The following is a 24,010-nucleotide window of genomic DNA, read 5'->3' on the forward strand; positions in this document are numbered from 1 at the left end:
AGTGGTATGTGAATGAGGAGATGTACTAATATGGTGGGATCTAGAAACTTCTGAAAGGTGTATGATGTGTTTAGTAGTGTGGTGCTAGATAGAAATGACCAGCTTAATACTGATGACTTTACTGTAGCTGTTTTTCACCTGTTCAAGGGGAAGAATGAGAGCAGCTGATACAGACTATAAAGCAATTAGAGACCTGGCTTCCAGGGAACCCTCAAATGGAACAACATGCAGAAAAAATGGAAGTCCAAGGGGGTAAGTGGAGGATAAGGATGAACTATATCTCATTGCTTGTAAATGCAATATGTCTCCTGACATGGCAGGTGAACAGAAAGAAAGTTGGTATATATGCATTTATAGATAGGCAGGTATGCCCCCCACCACACATCATGGTTTTGCACGCATCGGATATTAGGTTATTTGTTAAAGGCTAAAGGGCTAAACAACAATGGAACATTAGCCTGCCTTAAATTTCTGTGGAAAATTAAATTTCTGTTCTGTTTAAGAACAAATATCATTTGATTGGTATTTAAATAATCCACAATTTCATCTGTGACTCAGGGATCGTACACTGTAGGGTAGATTACTTCTGCGAATATTTGATCTACATTTTCTCAGTGAAATAAAGCTTTGTTCATGCAGCTATGAAGCATTGTTAGGTTGGAATCACACACAGAGTGGTCTTCATTATAGAGCACTGTTAATTACAAATGCTGTGCAATTTGCAGGCCATCTATTCTGACTCTAATTATGATGTCACTTGCACACCTGTGTCTGAGAGTATTTTCCTCTCTAACTAGGGCTCATTCTTTTGACTCAGCAAGGAGCTTCTCTTGATGTTGGAAATAGCTCGTTTGTTGTCTCCATGGGTATAGAATAAGACAGAAGGGAGTAAAAACTTGGGAAACAGCCAGCAATTGAAGCAGGCAGTAAGCTGTAAGTGACTGTGTGGGCCTACACAACAGAGGGAGCATGTCTTGAATGTAATATGATTAAAAAATAGGCTTAAAACAGGCCTGTTTGCTGGCATGCTTTTTGCTCAGTGGAATATATATTAATTAGAGCTTTAGCACAGCTTCTCAGCAAACACCATTTTCCCTCAAAGAGAGAGGAACAAGGAGAGGGAGAATTCTAATGCTGGGAATAAGGTACTATGAATAAAAATCAGCAACAATGGATTTAGTTTAAGCTGGACTGGAAATTGTTGCAGCTTTATGTTTTTATAAAGGAAACCTGTGTGTCAGCTTCTAGTAGTGACAGAGATGCTGAGAATTGGCATGTGAGGATAATGTGATAATATAGAGACACCAGGGAGTATGTGTACACAAAAATGCATCTCAGCCAGCCAGAAGGCCGTGCTGTGATTTCAGTAAAAAGCTACGACAGAAAATCAATAGCTTTGAGAAGGGCCTGCAGTAAGGCAACAGCATTATCTGCACTTTCTTCACTCTGCTTCTCCTTTCCCCCCTTCCCTCCCTTCATAAAGATACAGAGCTGCGTGACCTCATATTTGAGTTTTGTTAACTCTGTGCCTCCGAGTAGCTCAAGCAGCGAGGCAGTTCAGGGAATACAAAGTACCTCCAAACCAAAGTGTAGGGATGGAGAATAGGGATGACTCACGCAGGGTATTGGGTTTATTGACAGACTCTCATCACCTTGTAGGCAGTCTGTGTAGACTGCAGTCTCCTACACAGTGCTTCCATCACAACTGTGTTCTGATCTTTGGAAAAACTTCTCAATGTATCTTAGCACAGCCGTCAGTCAGCTGTGTATTTTCTGATGTGTGGATCAACAGTAAGTCCATCTTCCAGCCTTCCACATAGGGCAGGATGTTTGGGCAGGATCATCTAGCCATGTAGTCCCAGATTATGGAGTTTACATTAGGCGCTGACTTTGCAGAGCTTCAGAGACTTAAAATGAGGTTTTCCAGGATGCCTTTTTTACTTCTCCAATTTATTTTTGTCTGAAAAGGTAGAATAGGAATTGTTAATGAAAAGTAGAGCAAAGGGTAGACTGCTTAGCATTAGCTGACACATAGTTTGTAATCATGTTACTGTATTTCAATTTATGATACTACCTCTGTATTTTATACACAGACATGCAGTAGATTCAGAGGTGATGTTGCATATGCGTGGTTATACATTTTACTATTTCCTGACATCTGAATGATTAATCATTCTGAGCTAATATGCAGGTCAGCTTACAGACCCTGAAACATGGGGGGATGGGAGGAAGACTGAAGGACTGTTCCCTTGAATGCCCTATCCTGTTAACGAGGATATGGAGTCAATGAGGGCCCTGTGAAGCTGCATTACATTATACAAAACATTTTCATTCTACACTGGACAGTGAAATGGGGAAAAGGGACGACTGCAGACAGGTAAAACTCCTCCTTCCCCATTAATCTATACTTTGTGTCCATATGCAGGTTTGGGTACATGTATGTATATGGCTTTGGTTCTATGAAAACAAAGCTAGACCCATTGGAAAGTAATACAGTTTTAGGTCAGACATACTCTTTAGGCAAAAAAGTCCACCAATAACTTTCAAATGGGGGACACTTATTTAAATATATGGAAGACAGAAGATGATGTAAGGAAAGTCTGCAGGAGGGGAGAGGGTGAGTGAAAGGGGCAAGTTTATTATCTGATTGGTGAACAGGGTATTATTGGGATTCTTTCTTCTTCTTTTTTTTATTAAAGATGATATGATATCTTACTTGCAGATGATGTTACAAAGCCAGGAACTCTCTAGGGCTTCATTGTTCTTAAATATACCCATGTGCTTTGGTGTATAAGCATTTTGGAATTGGGAGACCTTTTCCACGTTGGCATAGAGAGGTAATGTCATCAATTCAGTGATATTAAATAATAATCCACTTGGTTTCTTTTGCTAACTGATAGCACTGAGAAATGTATGATTTTCTAGCATAGAATTAGACTGACACAACAGCTAGGAGAGAGTGTGTTCTTTTTGCTGACACTTCTTATTCCTTCTCACCTTACCCAAGAACTCGGTTCTTTTTCTACGGAAAACTACAAGAAACAGCCAGATACTTGGCATATTAAAGAGAGACAATTCTAATTTGATTTTTTTCCATGAAGTTGACTTTTTTTCAGAGGTCAATATTTCAATACACCAGTGCATAGAAGATTATTCAAAAGTTATTCAGTGGAAGACTCAGAGGAGGGAGAGGGGACTCTCTAGGATCTAGGAAAATCTTCCATAAACAAATACAATTTAATGACTGCTTTTTTGAGGCTGTGAACTTTTAAGTTCAAGCGGATGTTCATTAGCTGGAAAGCATGCTTATAAGGGAAGGTCTGTTAGGATTTTTCATCAGTGGCAGCTGAGCTGCATAAAATACATGAAGTACATAAAAGTAGGAACATACTATCTATCTAATCATTAAACTTTCTGGGTGCTGGGGATAGCTGGTATCTTAATTGCCCTCCAGTCATAGTTATACTGTACCATGGGTCGCACATAATTGGAGATTTGTTTGAAATACAGAAGTGTCTTGACCACAGCAAAGGTGCTTGATCATCTTTACAGTACCTATAGGGTAGGGCTGGGCCTGGGTGACTGTAAATTACTGATCAACACCACATTCAGGTCTGCTTGTGCTCTAACTGAACAACTATTCCATCCTTCCAAATGGAAGTGAAGTGCCACTGCATCCTGAGTGGAAGACTGGAGCCTGCTAGATCAACTGATCCTTTCCTTCCTTAGGCTCTAAACATCACAATTCACTGCTCTCGAGCTTTGGTGACACAAGGAAAATTAAAACTTGGGAATTATTGTAATGAGGGAGAACCACTGTGTGAAAAGTTTTCCTCGGAGATCCCATCATCCACGATAAATCACAGTTATGTCAATTCTAGCCATAGCAGCCATGAGACCTTCCTTTGGGAAACGCAGAGCTGAGGCTTAAATGCATGGAGAAGCAACATACAAATCTTTGACTTAACTGGCATGAAAACCTGAAGGCATTGACCATGGTGTGCCAGGCAGGATTTTGAGGTCAGGAGGTACTGTGACGGGACATTGCTTTCTAAGGATGCCCATGGTCCCCTTGAAGATCCCTTGGGTTGGTTTCCCTTGTACATACATACTGTTGAAAATACTTGAAAAGTGTTTCTTCATCTTAAAGAGCAACAGTTATCATGTTTGAAAATGGGAATGTTTCATGCTTTCCTCCAAGTATCTATAATCTGGTCTCTGCTTGTTTATTCATGGTAATGGCTGAAAGCAGGGACTGCTTACACTGCTTGCAATCAATCACATCTTCTGTAAGCTGTCCTAAAACTTAATCTTTTAGTTGTCATATTATTTCTCCTCTTTCTGGATTCCTACAAGTCCTGCAATTCTTATCATTATTCCTGATACCTTGCTTCTTCAGGCTTTAAGTATCCTGCTGTTGATGTATGATATATGTGTATACTTGGGTGATGTTATGCTGTTGTTCACTTAAATAATATGTTCTTGTACATTTCAAGACAAATAATTTCAAAACAAGGAATGTCAAACTGAAATCTGAGACTGGTGCTTTAAAAAAAACCCCAAAACATGAGGAGCCAGTGGCAGTTCTGAAACACTTGGTTTTGTTTTTGTTTTGTTTTGTTTTGTTTTCAGAATAGAAAATGTATCAAAGTGGATTTATGCCCTTGGGGGAAAATTGGTTTTTGCCAGCTCGCCAGAAAGCTCTGAAACAAATATCTATTTTAAAAGAAGAAAGCTTGAGAGACAGAAATAAGGGGCATCAGTGAACACTTCCTAGAACTGTGCTAAACAGTATTGGTAGGAGTTGCAAAATCTTGTACTAATTGGCTTGACAAGACCACAGCTAACTCCGTAGAGAAAACTTACTTTCATTAGGTGGGCATAGCACTTCATTAATACTTGAAAGGAGAGTGAGTCTGTTCATAAATGGTAGGTTGGAACAGGAAGGCTGTCATTTCTGTAGCTGTAGAAACCATGAAACCATCTGTGTGTTATGAGGTAATGTACACACTGGCTGAATACCAATATTGTCTAAGCTGCCAATGTCCTTCATTTGTAATGGTTACATTGACAGAAGGATCCATTGAAATTCACTGTAGTTTGTATTTTTTTTAAACTGTATTATGAATGTGGAGGCAGAGGCACAATGCTGCCTTCCTTGCTGACTGCTGATGTTTAAAAATAGAAGTCAAGAGGTACATAGGCATTTCCAGCACCTTCTCTTGAAATGCCACCCCGTTTGACTCGACATCAGAGCAAGGCAAACACAACTAGATGGATCTGCCCCAGCGTTGCCCCACGTCAGTTATGTAGCAGTCAGAAAGAGTAATGCATGTTAATCACTCTTGGTTTATTACAGACATGGAGGTTTCTTAGGAGGTGAAATCTTCAGGCCACTTATGCCAAGTTCATCACTTGCTTCAGTTAACTGCTGAGCTGCAGTTTTATAGAACTGTACTGTCTTTGCTAATTTGATACTCTGCCTCTTAGAGGAGACATAGATTTCCTGTCAAAGTTGGTATTATATATTCAGCAGAACTCGCCTTTCTTCTGGATGATTTACAAATTCTTCTGTGCAAAACAATCTCTTCAGGGATGTCGTCATTTTATGCTATAACTGGCATGTTTTGGATGAAATATGTTTTAGGAAAAAAAAAAAAAAAATACAGGCTGTCCTATGCTTTATCAGCTTGAGGAAGCGGAAGATCACAGCCAGAAATGTACAGCCAAAGAAAAATGGGTCTATGCTGTTTGCCAGTTTGCCTACAAATTTTTCATTGAACGTACAGTCGCTATCTGATCTCAGACGTACGGATGTGCTTTCAAGTGGAGGACTTAACCATAGCAAAATGATTGAGTATAAGTTCTATAACTGAATACATCCTGAAATGTTCAACTTGATACTGAATTTGCATTATGATGGTGAAAAATGTTGCTTAGAAATCTACAATGCAAAGACAGATCTTTTAACTGTATGCAGTTTACCAAAGGTCATTTCAGTGTCTGACTGCAGGAAATATCAGCTGCTTGTTCACAAACAAGAGTAAACTTACTAAAGCATGTAAATCAAGTGGTGTAAGGCAAATCTCTCTCCCTCAGAGTTCAGTGATGCAGGTTTTAATCCATGATTTGCAAAAGTTGTTAGTTTTAATTGCAATATGATCTGCTTGTAATGAGCTTTATTTTAAGTCAAGCAATCAAAAAATAATAAAAAGAGTAGTTTATATTAGAATAATCCTGTTGAGTTTGAAAGACCTGTCAGGAGCTGGCTGCTTCCAAAGAAATTGAATTTTTCAAACAAATTATTTGGAATACTAACTGAACTAACTATGATGTTCTCATTTCTGTGATTTCTTCCTTTTTTGTTCTCAAATATTTCATGTAGAAATGGTATGGTAAATTTTCACATACAGCGTGTTTTAAATTACGAAGGACAGGAATAAGCAAAAGTAAGTACTTCAAGAAGTTTATGCTGATATTTCTGACTCATGGAATTTTTATTCTCAGGCATTTTTGAGACCTGAAAATTGAAGAAAAATTTTAAAATCATAGAATTTCTCCCAAACAAGACCTCTATTTTTTCACACTGGTTTAATCACAAGCTTCTGCTACAGCATGGAAATATTGGAAAGACTTCCTGCTTTAGTAGTATAGGGAGTATCTGTTTTAGTCAAATCGTTTCCTGTACATGCTGTTTTCAGCTCTGCATGCAGTAACTGAGGGCAGATTTACCAGCATCAGCCAAGACCACTGGGGGTTGTAGCCCCATCTGTTTGTATTTTTTAGTAGGCTACATGGGATGTAATGGAGGATATTACAGCAAACCACAGCCGATCTTCCCCGACCTCATCATCACTGCAGCTTCATCCAGTCTGAATATAATAATCACATGTGTATGAAGCACATACATTTTTACACTGGTTGCTACTTTTGCCCAGGATTTTAAGACTCCCTGAACCAATGTAAAGAAAAGTGGCAATATGAATGGCAAATCCAATCATGACTCAGTGAAGCAAAAATTTCAAACATTTCCTTTCCATTTCAGTGGACTTTTGAGAACTGTCATAGGGCTTATAGGGATATATTTTTTTAAATTAAAGTTAATTTTTACAGTAACATATTCATACCCTAATCAAGAATAAGGGCTGTACACATTAGATCCTTTGCATGCATGATGAAATTTTCTCTGTATCCTTCCTAGTCCCATCAGATGTGTATGTTCGTGTGTTCCTTTTTTATATCATTTCAGTCGGTCTGTCTTTAGTTGTGTTTTTACCTATGTGTTCTGGTCCCAGTTTCCTCCCACTTCTCCCTAAATAGGAAAGATCATCTTATTTGTTTATATATTTAAAAATTCAGAACTTAGCCCAAGGCTTTTAGATGAAAATACTGTGTTTCTAATAAGAGCTTCCTAAATAAATTTTAGTTCCTGTCCATGCTGCCATAAACCAATGCACAAATACCTAGAATTGCTCACTGATAATATTGAGGACTTTGGTGTCGTTTGCGTTGGTTTTATGTGCAATGGGTAGTGACTTTTTGACTTGTTTGCACTGTAATTGCACCGTGAGTTACATCCGTTTGAAAAGGAGGTGACCAGGCAGCAGGGAAAGTATTTGACTGTTTTCCTTGTTCAGCTGCTGCACTTTCAGCTCGCTGGGGCCTCTGAAAGGACAGGGTTGCTCTTCCGCAAGATCACCTTTTGGTGGCTGGTGGGAGAAGCTTGTGGAGTACAAGGTAGGTCAAGGAGACTCAGCCAGCAGCCTGCCAGAGACTGAGATCATGGTGTGAAAAGAAAGGAGCAAAACCAGTCTTGGAAGAAATGGAAAAAGGATGATTTCTCTTTGGAAAGTCATGATGAAGTGTTAATCATCAGCCAACTAAAGGTTGGGCTAGATCAAGCCTGACTGCAGGGACATAATGGATGGGGAAAAGATTTTTTTCCATGCCTCTCTCATTTCTTACTGTGACTCCTTCTGGGCTCTGCCTCTTAAAAATGCCTTCAGTTCTTCCTAACTCCTCTGGAGTTTTATAAGCTCTTTTGGAGTCTCAGAGAGTGCTTGTTGTTAAGGAGAGATGTCTGGGTAGATCCACTTAAGAGCTCTTGCCTGCTTTTGCCATTGTGTTGTGGTTTGGTGGCTGGATTGCAGTAGTGTCTGATGTGGAAGAAGGGCCCAAGCATTGTTAAAAACATCCACCCACTACTGGGTTCTTGAGGGGCTTGCATGGTATGAGACCACGTCAGCCCCGAGAGGACATCCCATCTACCACCCTCTCCAAATCCCACATACTTGTCAGACCTGTTCCCTTTGGCTAACCCAGCTTTTTTTCTGACTGAAGCAAGAAGTGCTCTTCCAAACACCTCTGCCAGAAAAGTGAGGCCTTCTGGATTTGGTAACAGCTGTCAGAGAGATGGTGGCAAGCAGCTGTGTGCTGAGAGCCCTAGATGAAATGTCCTCTGTCATGACAGCTGAAGCTGGAAGAGGATTGTTGCTAGAAAGGCTAATGCACCATAAAGTATATACTTCAGGGTAGAAACCACCTGTGTATTTACAAAACATCTGCAAATAAAATAATGGTACGGAAAAAAAGCACGTCTGGACCACAGAGTTGTCACGTATTTTGACTGTTCCTGTGTAGAAGATGACCAGGACTAGTGTGAATGAGAGTCAGTTGTAGGTGAAACAGGTTCAGAACAAGAGACAGCCTGTCATGATTTTGCAAGTTTGGTTTGAAGCAAAATGCTGTGCTTTTGCACTACAAGCGACTCCTTTGTTTATTATGAGGCCCCGCACTTCCATGGGCAATCAACTCACTCCAATAAAATATTAAAATGAGTGGTTAGTAAGTCATTCAAGTGTTGACTTAGCAGAATCTTTTAAATTGCCCATTTGAGCGAACTGTCATACCCGTGTTCCTGGGTTTGACACCTTGATGACAAGGAATTCCGGAAGATAGTTGTGTGAGTCCAGGGACCTTGAGACACTTGAGTTTCTGCTGGTGTGTTATAAACACAGAAATTCCCAGTACTGAAGAGTTCTAATATGAAATACTGCAGAATTGAATTCACCCCAACACACACAACTCAAGTTCATTGACGTCAGGAGATCCGCATGAAAGTAGCTGGAGGGCAAGCTTTAGACATCGACAAAGTCGAGAGTTGCCCAGGGCAGTGGACTGCCTTCCCTGTCTTAGCCGGGGCACGGAGGATAGCTGCGAGAGCAGCGCGCAGGGATGCGCCGCTCGTCCCTGCCCACCGCCGCGGCTCAGGAAGGGCTCGGTGTGCGTGGGCTAGGTCACGCCTGCCGTACCAATTCCTTCTCCCCTTGCACGCTGCTGGCAATGCCAGAGTCACCCTTTCCCCTCATACGGTGTGAGAGGAAGGCTATGTTAACTTAGGGGTGGGCTGGAGGATTCAATGTCTGGAAGGGGCCAGGGGAGGAAAAAGGGGTCCATAGGAGAAGCTGGGCTGTGGGAAACCAAAAAGATTCTTTTGTCCTGCTTGCACCCACAGATCTTTTGAAATCTTTATCCTTCTGCGAGAGTTTATGGAGTTCAGTCTGTACAGAGCGTCAAAGAGACAGTCACAAGGTATCTTTCATCAAGCACAATGCAGCGTGGAGGGAAAACTGCTGAAAACTAAAGAGCTTTTATATTTATTAGAGAGAGACCTCTCTGCACCACAGAATGAAGGTATGATGGCAGCATGCGTTGGGACTCCAGGACTAGAGTTAACTTAGCCAGGGCAGGTAATGGTTATGATTAAAGACGCGTTGGCATGAGTTGTGACACATGCTAGCAACTACAACACCAACCTTCCAGATACCAGCCGCTAGCATAAATTGGAGTACAAGTAATGCTTCTGTCTTCTTTTTTATGGTGTAGATGTATCAGGCAGCATACCAGAAAGGTTGCCTCCAGTTTCTGTCAATTTGTGTAGAAAAAATTTACTGCCAGACCGTACAAACTTTGCCTGGATGTGTTGTAAGATAAAATCTGCTATCTAGAAGCTGGATGCTACAGGAAACTGAACGTAAGGGACACATTTTAATTAACTGCTACAGTAATTTATTGAGGAAAGTGATTTGTTGATCACTGCTTTCAGTCCTTAAGTAAGGAATTGTTTTCTAAGAGGGGTGCTTTTAATTCAGCTGCATTTTATTGCTTTTGGTATAGAAAATGCTGGAGACCATTCCAGGTACTCTCAAGCAGACCTGGCTAGGTGATTGCCAGAGTTCTTCCTGCCCTTAAAAAAATCTTTGAATGTCTCTCTGTGTCCTGTATGCCTTTGAATTTCCTGCTTTTGCATGGTTTAAGAATTGTTAACACCTCCTGCTCATGTATTTCTGGCTAAAATGAAACCATAAAGCATAGCGTGGGTAATGAGGTATTGTATTTCATTTTAAGTCTTTCTGTTCACTTCCTGTAGGAGAGGCAGGTAAGGCATGTCCTAGTTTAAGTAATAAGTTGAGCTTCTCAGTTAAAACCAGAACTTTCTGATCTTTCTGCAACAGGAATAAAAACTGGTAGGACAATTTTTTACATCTCTGACCTCTTTGGTTCCCCAACACCAAACTTGTACTTCCAAATCTCTTTCTAATGCAACCAGGGTGGTGGAAATGGATGTGGATGTCTAGAAAAAAAGATGCTAATAACTGGCTGGTGATGTCATCTAGACTTAACCCAGAGCAATTTCTGGTGTTCCTGTCATTAAAACAATTGAGATGATTTCACTAGTATTTTTTTCTTGTTCTCTCTCCTGCAGAATGAGGCCAGTTGTAGGTTAAGTGACTACTATAGATGACGTATTAATAGGTTATTTAACAGGGATTGCGGTTGCTCAGACCATTTATTTCATATGCACTGCTTCAATTATATTATCACTGTAAGCTTTCTTACTGATTAGCTTAAAAGCAGTAATTTCCCAACAGATAATAGAAGCCAGTATGTAATGAATGTTTCTGACATTAAAAAAACATATTCATGGAAAGTATCTATGTTAGATATTATCAGGAAAAAATATAGATATTATATATTACATATATATCTGTTGGTCAGCTTGTAATAAATAGTAAAAAAAATTTTTACCACGTCCCATCACTCTTATCTGCATAAGTTTGCTTAAAATTGTACAAAAGTTTGTCTCTATATGCTCTAAACAAACTTGACTTGTTTGAGGTGAACTATTTTTTGCTGAGTCAAGGCAAAAAAAAAGGAATATTTCTTCAATTTACTCTTATGAGAAATAAGAATTCAAATTATTTTTATATTATTCTGTGAAAATGATCTGGATTTCGATAGATTTGAGAAAAGAGAAGCCTGCTATGTATTAGTTATTTTGTGCAAGCTGGTGGTACTATTGTCTATGGATTTTGCCAATAGGTAGGTTTGATTTTTTTGGGTCGCATGGATTGCTTTTTCATGAATTCTCTTTTGAATTTTTGGTTGAGTGAGCCTGCAGAGGTTTTCAAATCTGTGACTGGAAGCTTTTCCAAACAGTTTTCTTCTCAGCTGGAGAAAATTGTGCAACATTATTACAAAGTCTTACTGGCAAGGCATTTTGGTCAGTACAGCATGATTTTCTTCTACTTTTAAAGATCATTTTTCACCAGATGGGAGCATACTTGTCACTTGAATCTTTCTAGCTTTTTCTGAAATTCCAAGGCAGCTAATAGACAAACTCAGGGATGCGATGCGCGGCTCGCATGCATTTGGTTAGCGGGTAGAGACTTCTGTTTTTAGCCTTCTCCCACCTGTCTCTATCAGTATCTCCAGGTTATCTCTGTACATGAGTAGGAGGCATGTTCAAGCTGTTTGGCTGCCTGCATGCCTGGCACATGCAGCTTGGCTGCCCAGACACCTACAGTAGGTGAAGCCTAACGTGCAGTGGACTGTGACATGGAGTAGTGAATGCATCTAACAAAGTGAAAACAGATGATAGTGGAAATGGAATTTAATAGCCGTTGCCTTGTATGACCAATGGATGCTGCTACACCTCCACTGCATGACTACAGGCCAAAATATTGGGAACTGCCACGTCCGTTGCAGTTTTGCACTGCTGAAGTTCCGAACAGTGAGTGTTATTTGGCATAAGGAGGTAGAACAGAGCCACTATGTGCATCACATGCTGTATTATGGAGAAATTACACGTCGCGTTGGGGGTTGCACTGGTATCAGCAGTGGCTGTGCTTTAGCATCTGCATTATCTACTGTTGCCGTCCTTGTTTGTGTGTCAGTTTGCTCTCTGTCCCCATGCAACGCCCTAGATAGGCACTATAGCATGGTCCTCTGGATCCCTTCAGCGCGGTCATTTGCACAGTTGCTTGAAGCAACTGTGTTTTGGAGAGGGTTTCTGAGACAGGATAGAAAGTGCAGAGCTTTTAATTTATCTGTGAAGCACAACTGTTTCACTATGTATTTTCAAAACAAAGGTGTGGTGGGATGGGATGGCGTTATACTTAGTATACTGACAGCTTTCACTTGGTAAGTTGAAAATTCATTCTGCCACACATCTCGTATTGCTCAGTCTCTCTCATCTCTCTTACTGCTTATTGACTATTTTGTTAGTGCATTACCAGATAAATAGAGTTCAGGGTACTGTGATCATAATTGTATGAGGAAACTGGTCTTAGGCATTTTAGGTATCAAAAATATCACAATGGATTTTCTTATAATACTCACTATTTAGAATAGACTAGAATTAGAAGTTGTCATCTAAAAAAAAATCTGCCTTCTCCCTGAATCATTTGGAATAATTCAGTATAGTAGAAACCACTTTGTAGTCACAGTTTCACAAACAAACAAGACCATATTTATAATCTAATAGTTCCTGGTGTAGGCTTGCGTTTATTTTTGTAAAAACAAAAGTTGACAACTAAGCAAGAAGTCCTGTGCTGATAATGTGGATGGGTGCTTATAGTTAACCATCTCAGTCTGACTATGCAAATCTGTTTGTGTATACTACCTACTTTCTGAATCTGTTAATGAGCCAAGATAGCTTCAGATACAACAACATATAAGTTTTACATATATTTACATACTATATATTTTTAATAGCTATAGCTGTTACTCTGTTTATTTAGCTGACGCTTGTTTATATAATAAATGCCAAATGTAACGCTCAATAACCTATGAGCACAGGTTGTGTGTATGTCAAATATTGCATGAGTTTCGTAGTCAGCTAGAGGATGTGTAGTGTAGTCTGTTAGTATGCTTTGGACCCTGCTGGAGAGAGAGCATCTCTGATTTATTGTTTGGCCACTGAAATGTCAGTGTTGTGGTGCTTTGCTGCTGACCTGTTCTGGTATTACGCTGTATTTGTTACAGTGGTTTAGAGAGGTCACTGGCTTGGGACGGGCAGGGGCTGGAGGAAATGTCAACAGCTAGAAAACAGCTGGTACTCTTAGGGAGAAATTAGTAGGGCAAAAATGTAAAGTCAAAAGAGAGTTTGGATTATGTCAGTGAAAATGTATGTGGGACTTAGACCACGTATTGATTCCATGAAGCAGAAGTGCTGCTTCTTGCCAGTATACTCTTTCTGGCACCTGTCTTGAAATAGATGGGCTACTTGCTGTGTTACGTCATCCCAGTGTTGTTACCAAAGGCAAAGATTATACTTCTATGTAGTCATTGCAAGGTGAAGGTCTGTGTTTATGGTTTATGCTTCCTAAAATGAATGTGTTAAAATATGCTTTGCTTGAGTTTGCACTGTCTGTGTAAAAGATTAGCATATGCAAAAGTAAACATGAACTTAAGGAAATGTGTTTTTATATCTTGGCATTCTAGTGACTTGCATATTAATTACAAGCAGCTCATAAATGCAGTGATGATCGTCCTAGCTGTTGAACTGTAAACGTATGGTATCTGAGAAGCAAGATGTGTTAATCTGGACCTATCAAGAGTTGTAAAGGCTGTGCAGGCCAAATTCTGCCTTCATCTATTTGTGAGCAAGAAGCTTGCAGAAAATGCATTTGCTAAAATCGTAACTGAGATCAGAGTTTGGCCCTTCAGTGTAAGTCACTTAATGCTGCTGCTGCTAACTCTTACAGTGGGACGCAAACTCTTTTCATTGCTGTGTTGACTCTGCAAGGAAATAAAAGTATTCTTAGTGCTGTTTTTAAAGGTACAGTGTAATTAATTTTGTCATCACAATGAAAGATTGGAGAAGTTTCTGCTGAAAAAGAAGGAACTATTTTAAATTATTTTTTTCGGTAAGCTAGACATTGAGCAGGTGAAATGCTTCCCATGTTCATTACTGCAGAGCATTGTCATCTCTTTGGACCTTAACACTGTAAATATGTACTGGCTGGCTATATGAAAAGATAATGTGGAGGAGAGAACATTAGTGATCTTGGTCATCCTAAAGGGCATTTCTGCATCTGTTGCACACTGAGACTTAGGTTTAAGTAGGCAGCCTCTAGAATATGAGAGGGAGGAACTAGAATAATGGAATAGGATGCTTTCACATCCTAAAAGTCAGTGAGACTGGATCTTCCCCTTCATTCCCTCCTCACTGTGAAGAAAGGTGTCTCCACTCCCACTGCCTTTGTCCTGAGGTTCCCTTTCCCTGAGGTGGCCTGGATGAAGGGAGAACTTTACCTAAAACTTCAGACAGTCACATAGCTGATCTGTCAGTAAACCCAAACTATTGAAATGCAGAGGGAAAGGTGTGAAACTAAACCATACCTCTGCAGCAACCCATCCAGACTGATCCTAAGTGAGAACTGAGGCATTTGATGCACTCTGAGATTCTGTAACCCCCTGCTATAAATCTCTCAGCTGCATAGAAGTCCACCTGTATTGAAAGAGGGGACCAGAGCGCAGTCCTGACACTACCCTGTTTATAGGTCACTCTCCCTGTCTCTTTAGCAAGCTTTTTGAGCTTTTGTCCTGGTCTTTTTTTTATTTACTCAGATCTGGAGGACTTGCTGTTCTCCCCTATGATATCCAAGCATTTCACCTAAGTTTGGAGAATGGTGGTTTAGGTGAGGACAGCACTATTCTGTGTTAATGGAAACTGGGGAAGGTGCTATTTTTCCTTAATTTCATCTGAGTGGTGTATTTGTCTAGACACATCACTGACTCCTTCTAGCAAGGGTGAATGATGTATGCCATAGAAACTGGGTCTCATGTCTTTTTACAAAGGTATAGGGTTTTCTAAACACCCCATTTTGCCAGGCATGTGGTGAAGAGTGGACTTGTTGCTGTGCTTTTTGAACACTGACTCTCGTTACAATATTCATAACCTTCACACCTAGTTCAGGGGATCCACGTTCTCTCTGCATTAGAAGAATAGAAGAGTTTTCAGGAGTTGTGGATTAATTACAAAACAACCCTTAAAACAATAAATCTAACATGAGCCAAGAAATAAATAATCTCTTTGGGCTGCATGCTCAAGGATCATGTGCTACTTGAAGCATACTTGTATCTGTTATTAAAAATAATCATTATACCACAGCTGACTCAGAAGTATCCACAACCTGGAACTTTTCATCCTTGTGACAAGATGTCGAATCTAATGAGAGGAGCTTTTATTTTGTTTATATTTAACTATGGTGAAAGGAGGTAGAGGAATGAAAAGCAGTGTTGAATCCACGTGATCCTGGAATGGCAAACAGGGACTCTTCTCCTCTGGACGTTCCAGTGGCTTTGTTTTGGCCTTGGGAGAGCAGCCTTGTGAAACAGGTAGTGACTGGCAAGGCTGCGTCCTGTGTTAGTCAAAGTCCAGTTTGGTCTTTAAGCTGGGGTGTTACAAGCAGCTGCAATACAAAGTTCCCCAAAATTGCCTTTTAGCGATTTCAGACTTTGTAAAACAGAAGGGGGAGGCTTGGTGTTTATTCATACAGAGGTTTTTTCTGGTTTTCCACCACTGAGCATACTTGAGGCTTAAACTGAGAAAATCTGTATGCAGTCCCACACCATAACACTAACAAAATTCTTTGGGCCAGTCTGCTAATACAGTTCTCATCAACCATTGCCACTTTTCTTGACGATGTTCAAACAGCCTATTCACATGTGGGGCCTTCAGCTGGGAGAACAACAGCAATAAAGTAGGTTAAAAAAAATGTTTGTTCATTTTCAGTTAGGAAGAAGGTGAAAAGGATGAGAGAGGTTGAAGTATTATGGGTTGGCAGAAACTCAGCAGGAGCCTCTGGAAGGAGGAGAGGAGGATGTGGATTGAAGAAACTGGAGCCCTGAGGGCAATCCTCTAAAAATATATTAGAACAGCACTGTCGGTAATATTATTCTCAAGACACGCAAGTCCCGCACTCTTAATTGAAAAGTGCCAGGGGTAAGGTGCTCACCTTGAAACTCATTATCTACTTAAAAGAATTTCTTTCATTTGCTACTGCTAAGGACTTGTTTTAAACTGAAGTAAGAGTTAGAGCCTGAAATACCATTTTCTTGTTGTTCTGAGAGAGAGTTTTCTCAAAGGGAATGGTAGAATCTAGCTAACAAGACTTGGTTTATTTAGGATATGTATTTATGATTTAACAATTATTTAGTGCCTTTCAGTTCGACAGTATTCCTCCTCTCACCCCAAAATGTTGCAATATGGGAGGTTTAATCATAACTCTAACTTGAAGTAACTGTCTATATGATATGCGTGTATGTATGTATGTATTATTATATGTATCTTTGGGCACTACTGTGGTTCAGGGGGCTGATTTAGAGACCTTGTCCAGAAGTGGTTGCAGTCTAACTAAACAAAAGGAGCAGAAAGACAAGAGAACTATCATTTCTCAGAACAGACTGGAAACAGAGGCATAAAAAATTGAATGGCTTATGTAAAGTCACATGCAGAATTTTATATGCACACAAAGTTTCTTGAATGTGATTATTGATTACTACATTTTTTTCCTGATTATTATAAAATGAGACAAGATTTTGTGCTATGATTAGGAACCTGATATCCTGTCCCTAAAGTTCAGTGGAAATAGTTGAAAAATTAGAAAAAGGATAATTTACTAACACGACAGAAACAAGCTCCTCTCTGTCAGTTGAAAGCTGAACCCCAGGAGAGGTGGTGATTATTCTTGAGTAATTTATATAAATTTGTTGCAGAGGAGGAGAGAAAGAGAAATTGAAGACTGGGAGGGGCAGTAGGGTGTTACAGCTTTAAGGGCTACTTATATTTATCTCCAGGGCTCACATTTAATCCAGAGTTCAGTTCAACAGTTTGCAAAATCAATGTGTCTGTTCCCGGTTCACCTTCAGACTCTTGGGCATATCCTCATTAATCCTGTGATTCAGGAATAAGGCAGCCACGTGATTCTGGAGACACCCACCCATAGCACAAACAGAATATTGCTCTAATTTCTTCTGAGACCTATTTGCATAGTTATCTTAGTCACACAAAACCGGAGCTGAGCAAGCAATGAGCTAAGTGACCCTTCTCCTGCTCTGCAGCTTCCTTGCACTGCTAGGAGTAGCAGCACTCATCTAACAGGTTGCTATTGAGAGTGGCAAAGTAATTGGCTCCCTCAAACTGATAAATACTTCATGCTTCCTGAGCTGTGCAGTAGCAATGGGAATTAGTCTTGCTTTTTCTTGCCTTCCCTTCAGACTTGCCAGAAGGCAGAAAGGTAACTGCCCCAGAAAAAGCGGTGGATGGTGAGGCAGGGTGCTCTCTGCTTGGCAGCGGGACCAAAATCTGACACCATCCAGCCGTGAGCTCAGCAAGGATGAGGGCTGTGGCAAACCAGTGAACACTGAGCATCTTTGATGGTTTTTTTACAGCCCCATTGCTTATGCTGGGAGATTAACAGCAACAGTCAGAAGTTGAAGCAAGTGGAGTGGCATGCTGATTTTCCCATTTCAGTATTTCAATTTGTTGGTTTTTTTTTTTCCCTGCTCTTCTTTTTCTTGGTGGTGTTGAGTGGTGTGAAACAAACAAACAATCAAACAAAATCCTGACTCATTCTAGGAGGAAGGGGGATGACAGCTGCTTGATTTCACCAGTGGGAGCTCTGTTCCAGACTTCATCAATCCTTAGTCCTGTCAGCCTGAGGCAGAAGGGACCACGCAGCTCTTTTAGAAACACGAAAGTCATGTAATCCATCATCTGAATACCAGACGTTGGGCTGCTGAAAAGGGTTGATTATTGGTCCAGAACTTACTAAATTCAATGGCAGTCGTTCTTTCAGCGCAGCAATCCCTGGGTCGTGGTCCTCACTGTATCAGCACTTTTAGGAACAAAGCCTGTCCCTGACACTGAATTACAGGTCTCATTCCAATACATTTCTAGAATTCTAAGGTTCATTTCTCCCCAACTCACTATACTTCTTCATTGTCCTTGTGACTTGTTCATGGCAGGATGAAGTTATTCTTTAAGGCCATTTTCATGAGCAACTTCAAGCTACGCTCACTAAAAGTTACCATTCAAGTCTGTGTTCTGTGACAGCTTTATACTTCAAAATCAGTCCTTAGTGTGTCCTTTGAAATCTGTTTTTATGCAGAAATTTCTAATATCCTTGAAAGCTGGCAGGCAGCCCTGGAAAGACCTGACTTTGTGGGGTGTAGTTGCATCAGGTAAGTGTTGAAGGAAGCTTCAGGCACTTTTCTGTATTCTTTCTTGGAACAAGTGCTCCTTGTAGTTTGGCTCTTCTATGTTCACGTTCCGTGTTTCTTGAGCTTATATGCTTATCAAAATATTTTGTGTAGTTTATGTAGTTTTTCAGAAAAGCAAAACAATCTAATTTACTTGAAATATTTCAATAAACTTCTACGTGCTTGCTTCCAAGAGCTTGAAGGTAAATAACTCTTGGCAGCACTTTCTAGAGCATTGCCTATTCAGCACAGGGTGGCTTTAGCAAGGACTGTCTTTGGTGCTTGCTGGGCTGCGCAGTGAGCCAGGGCCTGTCTGTAGGGTGTGACAAGCTTTAGCATGAAGATACACGCGGTGATATGTTAGCGCGGCACAGCAGAGTACTGCCTGGGGATAAGAAACCCAGGCCAAAATGAGCTAAAGACAAGCTACATCCATGCCACTTCTCAGCTAGTAAGCTTTATCTTTTAGGTTATGCTACATATGTAAGGGATGTGCCAGTGGTCAAACATACAGCAGGACTAAACACTGACTAACGGATACATCTGTGTGGTTGGGTGCAGACACATACATCTTTTGCCCATGCTTGAAGCTGGCTGCCTGCTGGTGTGGAGGCTTGGCAGCTGTGCTAGTTTGGTGTTGTGCCTGAGGAAAGAGATCTGCTTCTCAGTGAGGCTTATTTACCGCTGATACAGTGCCATAGCAATGCAGCCATATGGTCCCTGGACCGGAGCTACCTTGCCTCAATTAGGAGCGTGCGGAGAGGGAGATCACATGTGTTTGCACTGGTCTGCGTGTGCACACCCTCTGATTTCCCAAGTTGTGCCCTGTGTATTCATCAGAGAGTGCTGTTCAGTCTGCTGTGCCGTCCCTCCAGCTCTGGTATGGGACACACTGCTCTTCCGTTCGCTCGGGGGAGCCCGTGCTAGGAAATGCGTTCCCATCCTCTTGCCAAAATACATCAAGAGCACTTAGCCTGATACGCTTAGACATTGCTGTGGAGGTATATAAAAAGTCGCGTGAATTAAATCTGCCCTCTCCATCTAGTTTATCTGTTAAAAAAAGAAAAGAGAGAGAGGGAGAGAGACAAAAAAGATCAACTTAGTTTTAGGAGCATGAAGAAAGCAAGAACAGTGCTATGTCCTGTGTCGTTGCTACTTTAAACAAGCTAATTGCAGTCACTATATAGTGAAAATAAAAATAATGGAATCGTCAATTTACCTTTCAAATTAGAGTCATGATTTTCTTCTTTCATTAAAGAAAAAGGTTAAAAGGTTTGTCCAGAGATATTTATAGGGAACCTCACGTGTCTTTAGTGGAGTAATAGGAATGTGACTGACATAATTTTCAAATTATATAGTTTACCTTGGGGCAAGCAGTGTGAGAAAGGAAGCAGTGGGGAACTGGCATAATGAAAACTTATCAATACCTGTCTTCTGTGATGAAGAACATATGTTCATTTAGTCCTACACATTTTTAATTGCTCATCCCAAGTTCTGGGGGCTGGTGGGCTGGGGCGCATCTTATTTGCAGTCTCGTGATAAGCAGCTGTTTCCTTGGCGAATCCATTTCTGAAAGTGAGATAATCCGATTTGAATGGAGCTGCAGACATCCACTCGTTCTGCCAAACAAGGAAAAAAGGGGCGAAAAGAAAGATTTTTCTCTGCTTCTTTCTTTGCACTCTGCCATGATTCAAGGACAGCTAAAAACCTTGGCCTTGGTTCTCTCCTTCTTGTTTGTGGCCCTTGATAGCTTTGTAAGCTTAGTTATTTTTGCTGGAAATTACAAACTCACTTCATTCTCCTTGGTGTAATTCTTGAATCTGCAAAACTGAGGTTGTGCCAACACACAGGATTTTGATTCTGGTTCAGCAAGGAATGTAAGCAAGTGTTTGACGTAAAGCATATTTTAAGGCCACCTGTATTCAGCAGAGCTCTCAAGTGATTTGTATTGAGGACTTGCAGTGCCTAAGAGTGTGCAAAACTCCTTATAATGCTGAGGATGTATAGGTATCTGTGCACTGTATACCTCCAGGAGTCCACCTCTTATTTATCAGATGCCACAGTTGTTCAGCAATTTCACGGTAAATTTTTGCAAGTTTTTCACCTTTGGTTTAGAAGAAAAAATGCTTTTGTATTTCGTTGTAACTTTCCTCCTAACCACCTTCTCTATCTTTACATTTTCTCAAATTGTTGCATTATGCTAGAACTTGGATGAATCTTTCTGTGGGCACAGATGTCCCTTACAAACTGCCTGAACAGGATGGTGTGCAAACCACATTGCTCTTTCATCAGCTTCTCTCAGGCCCTGATCCATCAGAGACTAATCAACAGTCACCGAGTTGTCATGTTTTCTCCTCTCTGCACTTCCACACAGTGCTGTGCATGAATGTAAACGGAGGTATGAGTGAGTCTAAGCCTTGCACAGTGTGAACTTGGAAATATTGTGATGAACAAGCATAGACATGGCGCTAAAGAATGGGCCAAAGGCAGCGGAGCTTCCTGGGAGGCAGACAGAAGAAATTCTTTTTTTTATTTTTTTTTAATTTTCTGAGGGAGAGCATGTACCTAATGGCTCAGAAGATTGTTTGGCTTCCTAGACAAGCTGCATAGTAGAAAGAGCAGGAGGCAGGGGTGGCAGCTGGCTGGGCTGAGCTGCATTACACTGAGAATGGAAGGAGCACAGGATCAAGGAGCATTGACAAAATATTGAGGCCCAGTCTGGGGAATGCACATCCTGATAAAGAAAAGTGCTTGGAAAATGTTCATATCTAACACCTGTTCTACTGTGTGATGACTTGCTGAAGAGGGAGAGCAGCCGTAACAAGACCCATCTGAAACAGACTCTGCCAAGTGACCTGCAGAGATTTGCTTCTCCAGAGACCCATTTTGCGGAGGGATAGTCTAGGTCATCACGAGGGCACTGTGCTTATGGGTGCTTCCTCTCTGTGCTGGTAGCCTTGTCAGAGCCTTTGTGGCTATCATTCCTGAATAGCTTTTATCTCTCTGATTTTAATGTTATAAGCTCTATTCTGTCATAGACAGGGTTTTTTTAGATTAAGAAAAGTAACATTTCACCCTCCCTGCAGCTGTGTACAGTCTATTTACTGTTAGATAACAACACCCTTAAGGCAAGATTCACCCAATCCTCTATGGCTGTAAAATTACATCCCAGCCTCCCCAGAATGTCTCCACTATGAAACAGAAGTTACCTCAGTAATATTAACCCATCAGGAGCAGTGAGTGTCTCTACAGTAGGAAGATAAATTCATACTGCCTGCTTAGATGAGGAACTGTCTGCCTTAGAGTATCATTTCCATAATTAGAAATATGCTTATTTTTTGTATCTGTAAAGTATTTATTGGCTATAATTGATGAATCCTCTGTCTGGGGACTGCTTCTGGCATTGTGAGAGGGCCAGACTTCATGGTAGTAGAATAGGTCTCTCCCAACTCTTAATTTCTATTGTTTAAAGGCTTCATGTGGGTGCTTTTCTAAGTTGTGTAGCCGTGGCGGTCCAAAGGTTAAATGGCTGCCTTTCAGCTTCTGCACAGCAGTTATATGGGATTAGGTTTTCTCAGTGGGTCTCTAGGTACTCATAAATCACAGAGTTCCCTTGCTATGATTTCTTCCTTTTTCTGTAATCTTTTCAAGGCAACAGGTGACCTCTTCTCACTGGGATAGTGCAGATGATGATATTTTTCCCTGTAGCAAGCCACAACACTTTTTTGTTCTGTTCTTAGAAGGTTATTGTTGGGAGAAAAAATAATCCAAATGCCATCTCATGAGAAAGAAAAGTGATAACTCACTGCTAAAAGATTTATGACAAGATCTTTGTTGCTCTCAATGTTCTGGTGGCCCACGTGTCCCTTTGATTCATTTAGTTGAATCTCTCATCCTAGCATGGTTTCTTCATTTATTTCCTGAATTTCCTTCTGTAAATACCAGAGTTTCTTTTTGCATAATAAAAAGATTTTTATGGGAGTTTATGTGTCTATGGGAAGGAACTTGGCAGAAGGGCACTGAATAAAATGTCTGCCTTTAGCCAGCAGTTGGTGTGACTCTGTGGCGTGCTAGGTGGTCTGGCTGGACTTCATTTATTACCCTCCTATGTAAATATGAGCATATTTAATACTTAGTAGTTCATAGTTATGCTTCTTGCAGGACATTTCTCAGTATCCGTCAGTGGGTGGTATTAAAGTGTAATACACCAGACTGAGTCCAGCCAGTTTACAAGTGATTTTTTTTTTTATGTTCAGCCCATCCCTTCCTCTCAGAGCGTTATTAATCTGGTAATGGTGATGTCTATGAAACTAGAAGGAAATTCTGGAAGACAATATTATTTCCTTGCCAGATATATCTAGAAGTCAGAATAGAGAGCAGAACTGGATTGGAATTAAGTTTGCAGACTTAAGTTTGAGCCTGAATAAAGTCTTTAAGGCTCTAGGCTGAATGGCTCTTAAGGTAATGGAAGATGTAACATTTAAAATTCAGGTACTGAGGGAAAGAGGATGGCAGCCCAAGAGCTTACCATGGAGGTTGCTGGAGGTACAGGTGGTTCAGTGGCGGGGATGTGCAGACTTACTGCAGTAGTGTATACTCATATTTGACAGTTAAGACCTGCCTGGAAGTGCAGTCTGGCATGGTCTGGGATTGTCCCAGGTTCTGCAAGCTGGAAATTCTCTGATGAAGTGGATTTTTCTTGGTAAAAAGCATATTTGTCAAGTCTGACATATTTGGCAGAAATTTGCCAGTTTTGAGGAGCTTCTGACAAAACACATGCAGGAATGACTGGAAATCAACCTGGTTTGCTGCTGTTAAGAATGGTGCATTGCTCTAGAGAAGGGGGTTCTGGAGTGCCTAGTGATGGTGTGCTGACTGCTTTTTGAGCGCCAGCGGTGTAAAGGTGGCTCCCACTATTTTGATTGCTTTGAAGCTTTCAGAATCTAGAGGTATCGCTCTAGGGAATCTGCTCCAGGGCTTCCCTTCCTTGTTTCAGCACAAGGTGGCCCATGCATTACAGTTGGAAGAACGCTCAGACATCCAAGTGTCTGCTCTGCTAAAGGCGGATGAGATTGCACAAATTTAGATTGGCTTTGGAAATCTGGTGAGCAAGCTGTTTGTCAAGGGGCTGTCATTTTGCAGTCAATGGCTAAATGTTTACAGTTTGGGGTGCTGGGAGCAGAGTATAAACTAGAGGGGCCTATGACACCAAGTTGCAGGAGACGCGATGGGAAAGCTGTCATGGGTCAGCAGGTTCCTGCCAAAATACAAGGTGGGTGTGACCCAGCCAGAAGTCACCAAGACTGGAAAGGTAGGGACATGAGCCAGTGTTTATCACTTGGTGGAGGAATTGCAAGGCACCTTGGCATAACATCCAAAGATGATACAGTGCCTGGGAGTACTTTGTCCTTTCAAAGAAAAGGAAATAACGGGCATGATTGTAAATCATACCATGTCTCTC

General features: G+C 40.8%; 1 long non-coding RNA gene across 19 annotated transcripts in view; it reads left to right on the forward strand.

The window, feature by feature from the left end:
• Positions 1–24,010, forward strand: part of LOC126042508 (uncharacterized) — a 134,467-nt gene that overhangs the window by 50,198 nt on the left and 60,259 nt on the right. For 16 of the 19 annotated variants that reach the window (XR_007507193.1, XR_007507195.1, XR_007507180.1 and 13 more), the window contains one exon: positions 148–252. The exons of the other annotated variants lie outside the window; for them this stretch is intronic. This is a non-coding gene — a long non-coding RNA (uncharacterized LOC126042508). The remainder of the gene's footprint in view (positions 1–147; positions 253–24,010) is intronic. 19 annotated transcript variants of the gene reach the window in all.

Source organism: Accipiter gentilis, chromosome 9, assembly GCF_929443795.1.
Source record: "Accipiter gentilis chromosome 9, bAccGen1.1, whole genome shotgun sequence".
NCBI classification, from domain to species: domain Eukaryota; kingdom Metazoa; phylum Chordata; class Aves; order Accipitriformes; family Accipitridae; genus Astur; species Astur gentilis.